Here is a 14,503-nt window from a genome sequence, read left to right as displayed (position 1 = left end):
CCCGTGTAATATTAAGGTCGTCTGAGTCTAATAATGCCCCTAGCTGGTGTGCCTCCAACTCCAGTACTTCATCCCCAAGGCACACTTCAGTGAAGTGCTGCCGCAGATAGCGCTGAGCCTGTTCCCTGCAGTGAGTGGAAGATTGGAGCTGTACATGTATTCCAGCAGAAGGGCCAGGCTTGGGGCCGGCATGTCCCTTAACACCACCTGACAGTTGGTACACTCACAGGCCACAGGTGAACATTACACGGAAGTAGGGGCTGAAGGCAGAAAGCACCACACGGTGGCATTGGAAGCTAACACCTTCAGCAATTAGAACCACATCTGTTAACTGCTCAGCATCCCGCATTCGATTTAGCTGTTCCAACAGCATCAAACCATGCCTGGCTCTCAGATCCATTTAGTTTTTTGTCTCGACAGCATAAAACTTAGAGAAAATGTTGGAGAAGAGAAGTTTAGCCTACATACATCCTGTAGATCCTTCAGAAGTGTCAAGGAACTTGTATCTGAAGAGATAAGACAAATTAATAGCTAATGCAGCTAAATGACAACTGGCAGGGACATGCTAGTGCACCCTTTAATGAAAAATCGACAGAATATCATTGTAAGTTCATTTTGATGCACCAATAATTTTATCTTGCTCTAAGTTTCAGTGCTAAACAGGTCAATGCTCCGACATGTTAAAATAAGTCTGTTATTGGCCCTTGGCTCAAGGGAAGCAACAAAACAAAGGGACACGAAAAACCCAAATTATAAGCTCAAAGTAATATTTATTTACTTACAAAATGACAACACTATATTATAGAATGAAAAAAATTAAAGATATTTCTGTATTCATCAGTAAGGTCAGTGTGTAAAGCAAGATGCAGGTGTGAAGTGTAATGTAGTGTTGAAGTGGAAATGAAAAAAGTAAAAAAAAAAAAAAACACAACCAAAGAGTCCACAACCAAAGAGTCCACAACCAAAGACTGACTCTCCCCAGTCAATTGGTGATCTTTTAAACAGCATCCAAGGCACGAACACAGGCGTTTCCAGTAGACTGGCAATTTAGGTAATTAATGGTCTCAGGTGCCAACCGTAATTCACAGAATCAACCGCAGATGTCGTCACACCCCTCCCCATAAGACAGGGACTCCCACAAAGATCCCTGTAACAAAACAAAATTCAGTCATAGGGTACACTCAAGTTCAGAACCACAGACAGCTCCCAAAAACACAGGAATAGCGTCAAATCCAGTAGATTAAACTGCATCTGGGGCGCGTGACAGCGCATCAGCTACCACATTTTCCGATCCTCTGACATGTCGAATATCTAGACAGAAGGACTGCAAGAATAAGGGCCACCGAACCAACCTCTGATTCGGACACTGCAAAGAATTCAAAAAAAGTTAATGGATTATGATCAGTGTAGATCACAATAGGTGCACTCGAGTTAAGATAAACCGCAAAATGCTGCAATGCCCAAATAAGTGCTAATGCTTCCTTCTCAACAACAGAATAGTTACATTGGTAGGTGTTAAACTTTCGCGAAAAGAAACTAACTGGATGGTACACTCCGTCCACATCAGACTGCTGCAGGACAGCTCCAGCTCCCACATTACTAGCATCAACGTGCAACGTGGAAGGTTTATCAAAGCACGGAGCCATAAGCAGGGGCGTCATGCATTCATGATTTTTTAGGGGGCACATTTTTTTTGGTGGGGGGGGGGGGGGGGGGGTCGGGGTTATAAGTCATTCTACGAAAGCACTGTATAACTGATATAGGCTTTTTATTATTTTTTTTCCTTTTTATTCAAAACCATTCCATACATGCTTAATATATCAGGAAATATCTCGTTTCTCAAATGTGTAGGTAAACGCGTTTTGCACCTTTATAGATTGTTATTTGATCAATATATGGAAATGTAGTGTAGTGTAATCTATTAACTACACATAAAAACCTGACTTTACTCAAGTGCCATATCATGCCATAAAATATTTTTAATACGACTGAATTTGCATTTAATGTAAATTTTAATAACAATATTGTAAGATACTTATTTTAACACTTTCATTTTACAGAGAGTAAAGAACATTTACATTATCAAAAAACTTTCATTCAGTCTAGCCAGAGTTCAGGCACTCTCAAAAACTCCCATTAAAATCACTGAAGCACTTTACATTATGAAACGAATTTCTTACGCACATCTGCACTTTTTGTTGTTTCTGATGAGAGAATTCGCTAAATAATTCAGTCAGCGAGCAAGTGAACAAAACACTGCGTTTCAGTGATGACTCTTCTGGACGTCTCTGATTGGCCATTGCATCCATAAGCGCAACAGAATAGTTTCTGATTGGTTATCATGAAGCGTTGTTACGAACGCGTCTGTCTCTGGCTCAGCGCCAGCCAGCGAACGCAGATTTGAATTTAGCAGCTGATGCTGTGCACTGAACGATCCAATTACACCGCTGTGATTGTATCAAATAAATAAAAAATATTCTGCAATTTTTTTTTTCGTTTGGAAGCTGCATTTAAAATCCACTTGGCTCAGAAATCTGAGGGGGCACGTGCCCCCTCACTTCGAATGGGCACGACGCCTCTGGCCATAAGCACGGGCGCTGAACACAGCAAAGATTTTACATTCTCAAAAGCCAATTCGCAAGTGTTAGACCTGATAAACTTTGTCTTTCCCTTTAACAAGTCTGTAAGCGGTGCCACCACAGTAGAGAAATTTCGACAAAAAGACCGATAGTATCCGACCAACCCTAAAAACCTCATAAGCTCTTTCTTTGTTGTTGGGGAAGGAAAGTTCTGAACAGCCTGCACTTTAGCCTGCACCGGACGCACTTCACCGTTCCCCACCACCTTCCCGAGATATGTCACGGTCGCCTTCGCAAACTCGCATTTGGCCAAGTTCACTGTAAGTCGAGCATCAGCCAAACGTCTCAACACCGAACGCAAACGTTTTAAATGAGACTCCCAACGGTCACTAAAAACTACCAAGTCATCCAAATAAACGGCACAACCCTCAAGACCACAAGTTACTCGGTTCATGAGGCGCTGAAAAGTCGCTGGAGCATTTCGCAGGCCAAAACTCATAACCTGATAAGAATGTAACCCTGACGGAGTGACAAAAGATGAAATTTCTTGCGCTCTCTTGGTTAAAGGCACTTGCCAATAGCCCTTCAGTAAGTCAAACTTGCTGACGAACTTGGCTGAACCAACCTGGTCCACACGGTCTTCAACATGGGGCAGAGGAAAACAGTCTGGTTTTGTTAAAGCGTTAACTTTGCGAAAATCCGTACAAAATCTCACCGAACCATCTGACTTTCCAACTAAAATACATGGGGAAGCCAAATCAGAAAATGAAGGTACTGCAATATTGTGGTCTTGCATATACTTAATTTCCCTCTCCATCAATTCCCGTTTCTCAGGTGCAACACGATAAAAACGCTGCTTAATAGGCTTTGCGTCCCCCACATCGATATCATGTTCAACCCAATCAGTACGTGACGGTGCATTACCGAATAATTCAGGAAAACTACGTAAAATCACATAACTCCTGACATCTTACAGGAGATAAATTGAGAGTAAACTCCAAGTTGTGCAATGACTCAGAATTATTCAAACGACCCCGGAAAACAATCATCGGGCGAAATGGTCTCCTCTTCCTCACCCATCAAACTCACATTACCCTCACCGATGGAAACGGCCGAAAGTGCTGGATGCAAAGATGTCGAATTTTCTTTTTCATGATAGGGTTTTAATAGATTTACATGGCACCGTTTAACTGACTTTTTCCGCGACGGCATTGAGACTTCATAGTTTTCAGTCACTTTCCGTTTTCCAACAAACGGGCCATCAAATTTGGCTTCAAAAGGAGAAGATACCATCGGTCGTAAGACAAGAACTTGATCACCAGGTACAAACACTCGACGTTCAACCGTACGATCATACAATCGTTTCATGTTTTTTTGATGTTTTTCGAGACTTAATTTCGCTAGTTCTCTAGCCTGGATGAGTCGGTTTTTAAACCCCAAAACATAGGACACCAAGTTTTTAGGAGGCTCTACAGCTTTACCAACCTGCTGAAATACAGCCAACAGTCCACGAACATTATGGCCAAAGACCAAGTCGTTAGGGCTGAAACCCATACTTTCCTGCACTACTTCACGTGCAGCTAGCATAATCCATGGTAAACCCTCTTCCCAATCTCTATCCAGCTGCACACAGTATGCACGGAGAAGTGATTTTAACGACTGATGGAATCTCTCCAATGCACCCTGACTTTGTGCATGAAACGCAGTAGATGGATTATGCGTAATGTGCAGCGGTTTTAAAACTTGCTGGAAGAGATGCGAAGTTAGATTTGAACCTTGATCACGCTGGATGATTTTCGGAATTCCGAAAATAGATATAAACTGGGTTAGAGCTTTCACAATAGAACGAGACGTAATTGTACGTAATGGATATGCCGCAGGAAAACGCGTGTTCAAACACACAGTAAACAAATAACTACTACCAGACTTCGAACGAGGAAGTGGCCCTACACAATCAACAACAAGATGCTCAAATGGTTCACCAGTAGCCGGAATTGGTTTCAACGGAGCAGGTTTCAAAACCTGGTTCGGCTTACTGGTTAACTGGCAGGTTTTACATCTCTTAATATAAGCGGAGACATCTCATTTTAAACGCGACCAAAAAAAATATCGCAACAGGCGATCATAAGTCTTACGCACCCCCTGGTGACCCAATTGATCATGCGCAATTTCGATCATCATTTGTCGAAACTTAGTAGGAACAACTACTTGGAAAACAGGATCCCCAACGAAATCTTTGTGAGGACTCCATTTTCTCAACAGCACTCCATTGTGAACGAAATATCCACGGGCAACGTGACACTGCTCTACTGGAAGAACAGCACTCTGAAAAAGTTCATCCAAAGAGGAGTCAGTTCGCTGTTCCTTTCCTAAATCCTCTACAGAGACAGGAAAAGACAAAGCAGACAAGTCAGGCATAAACAACTTAGTACAGCCTTTATCAGATTGAATCTCGTTTTGATCACACATTTCATCCTCATTGGCACATTTCATAGCACGAGTCACGACACATGAATCCTGGCACAAAACACTCTGCTCAGTTTTAATTTTATTATCAGTGGTTACTATGGGAAACACTGAAGTATCAGCCCACACACGTTCACCTACAAGTCCATTACCCAAAATAATATGGACCCCCTCAACTGGCAAAGCTGGTCGTACGCCCACTACAACCTCACCTTGAATCAAATCGGACTGAAGCTTTACTTTATAAAACCCTCTCACCAGTATGAGACTGAAGAAAATAGCAAAACTGATTCCAAAATAAAATGAATCCATTGCGCCAGTGTCCCGCAAGATTTTAACAGGGATTTCCTCTCTCTCCAACCAGAGATACATGCCCTTCTGTAATAAAAGGAGTGTAAGAAGAGAAATCAACATCAAGTTTTTGACTATCAACGATTTCACTCCCTACCAACAGGACTGGTGCTGCAAGAGCAGAAGGCTTAGCTTGTGAACTTTGTGCATTACTTTTGGATTTATTTTTAAGGACTGGACAATCTACTTTCCAATGTCCTTTCTCATGACAGTAATTGCAAATCTTACTTGGATCAAATTTTCCTGTGAAAACACGGTTATACGTAGATGGAGACTTTTCATACTGAACATCACGAGCATTTCAATCAACAAAAGTGGTTTTGTGCGTCAATACAAAATCATCGGCCAACATAGCCGCTTCCTCTGGCGTCCTAACATTATGCTCACTGATATACATAGCAATACGACTTGGAACTGAATTTTTAAATTGTTCCAACACCATCAAATTAATTAAATCTTCCAATGTTTTAAGGTCTAATGCCTTACACCAATGATTAAAGTGTTTTCTCAGATCACGCACAAATTCTAAATTTGTTTGTAACTAGTCTTTTTTCTGCAATCGAAAGTGCGGTCTGTATACTTCGGGAACACATTCATATGCCTTTAAAATGAGAGATTTAACTATCATAATTTTTACACTCCTCAACTGACAATGAAGTAAATGCTACCTGTGCTTTCCCAGTTAAAACACACTGCAGCAGTGCAACACGATTATCATCTGACCAGTTCCTTAATTCTGCCATGCGTTCAAATAGAGTGAAGAAAGTATCAGGATCTTCCTCATTGAATTTGGGGACAAGTTTTAGATTAGAAGTGATCGAAAAAGACACACTGAGCTCCCGACCAAAACTAGAAAGCTTACCTTCTTTCATTAGGTTGAGCTTGAGCAATTCCAAATCCAATTTTGCCTTTTCTAATTCCATTTTACCCTGTTCAGAACGCAGTTTTAACTTCTCGTGATCCATCTGTAAGAGTAGCAGCTCTTTCTGTTGTTCAAAAGACAAATTACTTTTTAACTCAGATGCAGTTGGTACATATTCCTTCATCTCAGGGTCTAATAAACCTTTTTCGATCAACTCAGTTTTCAAAGCTATTTTAACATTTTCTTTGAGCTTTTTTTCTTTAATCAAAATTTCATAACGTTCGGCAATACTTAATTTGTGCTCTTTAGTACACCGGTCCAAAAATTCATGCGAAGGTGAACTAACAAACTCATCAATATCAGCCATGCTAAATATCACCAGAATAATTTAATTAGCACAGTGCAATCAAATAACGAGTTTTCCCTCTACCTTTCAGTACCTCTACCTAACTCAACCCTAGTCTTCATGCGATTACCGGTGGGGGGTATTTATGCACTATAGCCCGCTGGGTGAAAAACGCAACTGGTCAAACCAGCGACGCCTTCAACACCACGGATGTGCTCCCGAGATAATTACTACTTCCCACTTTCACCTCAACACTACACAAAAATAACAAATCCGACACGTCTCAAAAGAAACATGCCGCTATACCTATCAGAGAAAACTCACGTTCAAAAAAAAAAAAATTGCACATGTACTTACCAACTGGTCCCACGGTGAAAAAATTTCACACGGTGAAAAAATTCTCTTTGGTACAAATCAATTTCGTATGTCCAAAAATAATCAATACAATCAAATAACCAAAGCAAGGACGAGCCCCCAATTTGTTACGACCCTTGGCTCAAGGGAAGCAACAAAACAAAGGGACACGAAAAACCCAAATTATAAGCTCAAAGTAATATTTATTTACTTCCAAAATGAGACAACACTATATTATAGAATGAAAAAAAATAAAGAAAACAACAGTATTTCTGTATTCATCAGTAAGGTCAGTGTGTAAAGCAAGATGCAGGTGTGAAGTGTAATGTAGTGTTGAAGTGGAAATGAAAAAAGTAACAAAATACAACACAACCAAAGAGTCCAAAACCAAAGACTGACTCTCCCCAGTCAATTGGTGATCTTTTAAACAGCATCCAAGGCACGAACACAGGTGTTTCCAGTAGACTGGCAATTTAGGTAATTAATGGTCTCAGGTGCCAACCGCAATTCACAGAATCAACAGCAGATGTCGTCACAATACATCCTGGAGATCCTTCAGAAGTGTCAAGGAACTTGTATCTGAAGAGATAAAAGACAAATTAATAGCTAATGCAGCTAAATGACAACTGGCAGGGACATGCTAGTGCACCCTTTAATGAAAAATCGACAGAATATCATTGTAAGTTCATTTTGATGCACCAATAATTTTATCTTGCTCTAAGTTTCAGTGCTAAACAGGTCAATGCTCCGACATGTTAAAATAAGTCTGTTATTGTTGTATGAGTCACATTATTGGAAACAAGCTGCATTATATTAGCACATGCATCAGTGAATCATACCAGATCTCTGGCTTCCTGTGGTGTCTGCCTTCAGGCAACCATTCGTCCATTACCCTCAGTCAACCCAAACACACTGGCTGCCTTGCGTCTGACAGTAAACACTGGGAGAGGGAGCATGCTCAACCTTCCTTGCCCATTCCAGCTAAGCAACAGTGCTAATTATAGACCACGATTTGTCAAACTACCGATTGGGGGAAACAAGAAAAAAATAATGACAACTGAACATTAATTGTTATTACAGCATGTTTAGAAAGTTTTATATATTTATATATATTGTCAGTTTGCTTATTGTCGTTGCAATGCTTATGTTTTGGTATTTTTGGCATGAACGTTTGGGAAAGGCCCTCAGTACATGAAAGCTGAGGTCAGATTTCAGCCCGTCAGGCATTGTGCTGATGACTTACATAGGCAAGCACCACTCATATTTTCTTTAAAATTTTAAACATCTAGTTTAATATTAATATTTAACTATGTTGCTAATTTCCATGATTGCTGGTTTGCCAGTGTACTTATATGTTCATTTCTGTGCTGTTTTTGTGTTTGTAGTTGATATGGTTGGTGACATATGTGTCCACTGTGCTCTTTAATTTGGATATGGGTCTGGGTGCCTCCATGGGTTTTGCTCTACTCACTATTATCTTCAGAACTCAACAGTTCAAAGTCTTACCCTGCTTCTTATCTGTCAGCAGAGTTTCTCACTTCTGTCACCTGCTCCATTCTCTTACTGCATCAAGTCTGAACTTATCGCATGACTTCTATGTTTCTTTCAGGCCCATTTACTCACTGCTGGGAAACCTCCCTGGCACTGAGCTGTATCTAGATATGGAAAAACACAAGGAGGTGAGGATTACATTTATATTTATTCGTTTAGCATACAGGATAGAAATGAAATGTTGAACTGTGTGCCATTTTTCATGATTTGTCTATTTATTGCATTAAAATTTATGTTTATTAAAAAATCACGTTCTCACTGTAACTCCAAAAATATCATACAATAAATACTGCTGTCTTTGAAGATATACCTACATTATTTTCATTAATGCATATTATTTGCTGATTTTTACTCAAAGAGAGGCCTGGACATCGGGAAAATGCTCACCTATAAACAGAGAGAGGCTAAAAGACAGGTAGATGATCTCTGCTAACCATTTCCATGGTTACTGGATAATGATATTATAAACTGCTACATTAGCATGAACTAGGCTTAATCCTGTACTATTATATATGCTCTGTTCCATAACCAGCTGCCTACAAAGATTAGATACCTTGTTTTGTCCAAATTATAAGGCAGCTTTACTTTTGTGGAGAAGGCAATTTCAGAATGCATTCCGATTAATAAAATGTTATTTTATAAAAGAAAGAAAGAAAAAAATAAATACAGAAAAATTGATAAAAAATAGTTGTGTAATTACAAATGGATTATTTTACAAAATATTTGGAATGGGGACACCACCACTAGACTCCAGCAGAAGAAGACACTTCTGGATAGGGTTTCTCTGGGATCCCTTCGGAAGTGGACCTGGGGACATCCATTCCATCATCTTGGATTTCTCCACTGCTAACTTTATTGATACTGTGGTGGCCATTAAGACATTAAGGAATGTGATTCAAAATTCAGCTAATTCGGTCAATGACTGAAAAATATCTGGGCTATTCTTTGTTTTCACCCAAGCACTGGTGGTGGAATAGCTTGAATGTGGTGGCTTCTTTTCTGATGTCATCACTGAAGGACATGTCTTTGTTACTATGCATGATGCAGTTCTGTATTGTCTCAAACATCGGGGAGCCAAGATGGTCCACAGCTATGAGAATGCTCTAGTAGGTTCACCATTATACACATTCATTAATATCATATTCACATAGAGTATACAATTCATGGAATTATTGTAGAATATATACATGATTTATATATATATATATATATATATATATATATATACACATGATTCTTCTTGTTCTACAAGCTCTTCTTATTTTATTCAAGCTATATAAAGAAAAGAAATAGAATTTGACAAAGGAGAGTCACTAATGAAACATGTCTGTTACTTTTTTTCCATTTGATGATGAAACATAGGCTTTAAAATGTATTTAATATGTTTGTATTGTATTTTATGGTTTTAGTTTACCTGTAAAGGATTGTTGTGAAATATACTGACAACATTTTATGAGAATGTATGCAAAATGTCAAATGTTAAACTGGAAAATGCAATTTTTTTTTTTTAAGAAAACAACCTAATTTCTGATTTGTCATTTTAATAATTTATTTGACAAAGTGTTTCTGTGCATTTTAACAGCAACAATGTGATTCAGTTCCAACAAATAAATAAAACAAGATAACTTAAGTCAATCTTTGGATGCACTGCAATTAACAAATAAAACATTACAAAATAAATTACTGAAATCCAAACGAATCATACAAGATTGTGCAAGTTTATATGCTTCTTTTCAGGAATATCTGAGGGAGAAAGTGTAAGGAACATCCTGGCAGAGATGGCGGCTGACTAGATGCTACATAGGTTAAAACATTTAAATCATTTTTTGTTAATAATTACGATAAAACTAACCTGCAGTCTATTGACAGAAAAAGTCCCTACTGAGTGTCCCTGCAGATAACTTTCCTCAAGTGTTTGGTGATTTAGATGTCAGTTTAAATGTCTAATCAGTTTAGATATTTTTGATATCAGTTTAGATATTTAGTTAAAATGGGCTACAATTCTATAGTGTGCATTTGTGTTAATGTAGGGAAGAGCGAACCAAACAGTACTATGTACGAGTGCATTTTAGTGTTTGTTGGTATGAGGTCAGTGCCTCAGAGTGTATGAGTGATGCAGAGGCATGACTGTGTATAGTGATTTTCTACTGGTAAGGTACTGTGTGTCTGGATGTTTATTTGAAAGAGGAAGTGGGTGACTATATATAGATTGCAACACAGAAGTGAATGTGCATTGTTGTAACTGGATGCATCCGTTTACAGGTCTTGGTGTTTCTACGTGCTGGTCTGAGTTGTGAAATGAGTTCTTCTTGCTCTTGTGTCTCTTGTTGTTGAGAAACAAATTGTTGGTAGCGTGCCTACCGCTGGTAATCTGGACCGACATTGATCCAATTATTGGCAACCCACTAAATCCCTCATGCCATACTCATCCTGTTAACAAACCCAACCTACAACAAGATAATGAACTTCTTTTAAAGTGGGTTCAATCAGAGAATGTGTAATATGGCGAGAAGTTTCACTCTCACTACACTTCCGGCTTCTGAACTGGTAGCAGTTACACTCTGATTCCATATGAGGGCGCTCACTTTTCTCAGGACATAATTTTTTGTCTAGTAATTTGAATATTGTATTCGAAAGGAGATGCAAAGAAATTACCTATTGCTGGGTGTTAGATTTTTTAGAGTCACTTATTTGCTTTAAAAAGTATTTTAAAATGTCAATGACGTCATACACATCGTTAGACCAGAGATACTGCTTTACAGCAATCCTTCAGTCCATTTGGTGCTTTAAGAGAATGTCCAGAGAATGTCTAATATCGCAACCTGGCCGATTTTGGACATTAGCCAACTGGGCATTTGGCCAACTTTCCCTCCCACGTGAACCACCGTAAATTCAGGTAGGCTTTGACAATTAACACAGTCCACATGGGTTACCTTTTTTCGTCCTTGGGAAATAAGAAATAGGACAACCCTTGACCTCTATTAGAACAATTTATCATTGCACATTTTTTTTCCTTTTTCAATTTTTATTGATATTTAGCACTATTGAGCGTGACATTTGTTTGTGTTTTTTTAAGGTGGCAGTACTATACCATATGTATCCGGTATTTCTTAACACAAGAATAACACACACAACAAGTACTCAAATTCAATTTTTTTTCCTTGTAAATTTCACATACATAACAATAGGCAGATAAAAGTCCCAGCAACCAAAAAAAAAAGTGGCGTTGAAAAAAAAACTTGAAAAAGTCCGCCTTAACATTCTGATCCCGCTGATTCTGATTCGGATGCCATCATGCGGTATCTCTGGTCGTAATCAGTCCTTCACTGACCAATCAGCGTTCATTAGCATAATGCTATCGTGTTATGGGCAACAACAACTCAACCTGTAAGAAATCGAAACGACATAAGTACTCGTTCATTCAACTTTTGACCTATAACCCATGTTGAACTTGCAAAACCTACAATCAGATCTGAGATTTCTCAACGGCAATCGGGTGAAAGGGACAAATTTAGCCGTCTAGCCCCATAGACTCCCATTCATTTTGCACTCATGGCGATCGCCCCCAGTGGAACTCTGGTGGAACTGCAACCAAAATTCGGTACAATAGGAGTAGGAAGGCTCTCAGTAGACGGGCTCTGGTTCAACCAAAAGTCATGTAAACAGTTTTTGGTGTAGCTTAAATGTAAATTAAATTACTTATCCACTGAAAACATAAAAATAAGGGATTACTGCTCATAAATTCTATGAAAGTTACTTATGCTGGGTATGCCCCAAAATATTTTTTACATCTTATAAGATTTTCTAAATGTAATAGACTACAAACGTGATGATAAAAAAAATCCCAGATTTAACTGTTTTGCTCCACACACAAACAGATTTTCAACCAGAGTCTCGACTGTGAACACAGGAAATCTCGCAAAATCTCGCGAGACTTCAGAATAACATTTGACTTTGCAGCGACACTTGTGTTGTCAAATTGATGGAGATGTTTTTTTTATTTGCTGGTGTTTTTTCAATTGGCATGTGTTTTGTTAAATTGCAGCGTGTTGAGCTCTCTTGGCAACCATATTAAAGGGTGATTGCTTTCCACACAATATCATAAAACATTCCCTTAAAAAATCCCGTCACAACTCCGATATAAATGAATAATAAAATTAATGTTAAATTAAAACAATTAGGCCTACACTTGCACAGTTAGATTTGCAGAAAGAACTTCATGGTAAACCCGAATGAACCTAAAATGCAAATTAAGCCTAACTAGCTATAGTAAAGTTTCATTTCCAAAAAGCATAAATATATCCTTAAATAACATTTAAAAAGTTGTAATTACATAGTTATCACATAGTGTGATTTTTGGTCAATTGTATAAAACTACTAAACATTATTAATAATAATAGTGTATGGATTAAAAACATATAAAAACGTATTGTCCCTGTTTTTTTTTAGTAGTAGAAAACCAAAAGTGAGATTTTAATAATACTTTGGCCACTGAACAAGGACATTTCCCCAGTTTTCATTTCATAAATCTTAACACGCTTGGTTCAACAAGTGTTTTTATAATGCATACAAACAGAGTAATGTAAATAAATTATTTAATAGCAATATGTTCAGCATTTACGTCACGACACTACGTGATGTCCATCGCCTAACATTTTTTTTTTTTTACCTTTTATTTGAAATAAACTGCTCGAAAGATCCGAATCATGGGAATGTAGAACTTCCAATAATAAAGAAGTGACAGTTGTACTGGATCTTAGCGAGTAGTACCTCTGGTGGTCATATATGGAGGTTTTAATGTAATAAAAGTAGAATAAAACAAAACTTTGCCTGCTTAGGGTTCCCCAGAAATTGTGTTTCTATTCTAATAATTCAGCATTTTAAAGTCCTTCTGAGAGATTCTGTCGATGTGGTTTATGAATTATGTGAGACTTTGGGTCATTCTTCTGTTGGGGTGGCAAATGAGAGGCAGAATTTGGAATAACGCTTGTTTGTTTTTTTCTAGTAAAATATATTGCTATGCATTTCAAATTAGTTTAATGTAATATATCAATTAAAATGAAAGCTTAAGAACATTTTGATTTTTAAATAATTTCAATCAAACACTGCTGACACAGTCACTTATGTCTATGTAATTTTGAAGTAACACCACAGACATAATTCTAAAACCACAGACTTTATATTGCAAGTTACTAGCTCTGTGGTGTTACCAGAAAAGACAGTAACACTACAGACAAATCAGCCTAAATCCAGACTTTTCTTAAATAGAGGCTGCCGTCATGATGTTTTCAAGATCAAGGGACTTTTTGGAATGTATTTGTAAAAATTAAAATATGTAAAAATCTTAGTTATAAAAGTTATTAACATAACACCACAGACACTAATCAAGTGCGACACATGAAATTGTCAGACATTAAGATAACTTTAAGAAATTTAATAATAAAGAATGTAATCACCATGCACCCCTGAGATCACCCAGCACCTGCAGTGACCTTTGCACACAAAAAGTAGTCTAAGTAGATTTCCCCCCTTTCTTAAAGGGGCAAAATCCATTGTGGTAACACCACAGGCATGAATTTGGGGGACACAACTTTTTTCTTAAATATAACAAAAAATGTATTTTTTAAAACAATTTAATAAAATTGTACGTGCTAAATAAAATCTATATTCACATTATAACCACTTTATTTGTGTTAAAAATTTTATATTGTTGTAATTAAATTCCATGATACCTCTCTAAGGTATGGCGGGAACATGCAGATTTTGTTACAAATCTCCCAAACTCAATTAAATATGTATTTTAAGACTAAAATTTAACTATTAATGGTGCACAAATTGTGTTAACCCTATAGAATATAAACATGTACACTTTATATAATTTATTGGTATTTAAAGTTTATTTCAACTGTAGTAAAGTAGAGGGACACCATTTGCCACCGCAATTGAAGAATGACCCATTTGCTGGATGCTAATATGGTGTTAAGGTAAGTAATA

The sequence above is a fragment of the Carassius carassius genome, chromosome 10 (assembly GCF_963082965.1).
Source record: "Carassius carassius chromosome 10, fCarCar2.1, whole genome shotgun sequence".
NCBI lineage: Eukaryota > Metazoa > Chordata > Actinopteri > Cypriniformes > Cyprinidae > Carassius > Carassius carassius.
The sequence above is the reverse complement of the archived record's forward strand: the minus strand, read 5'-3'. Positions refer to the sequence as shown.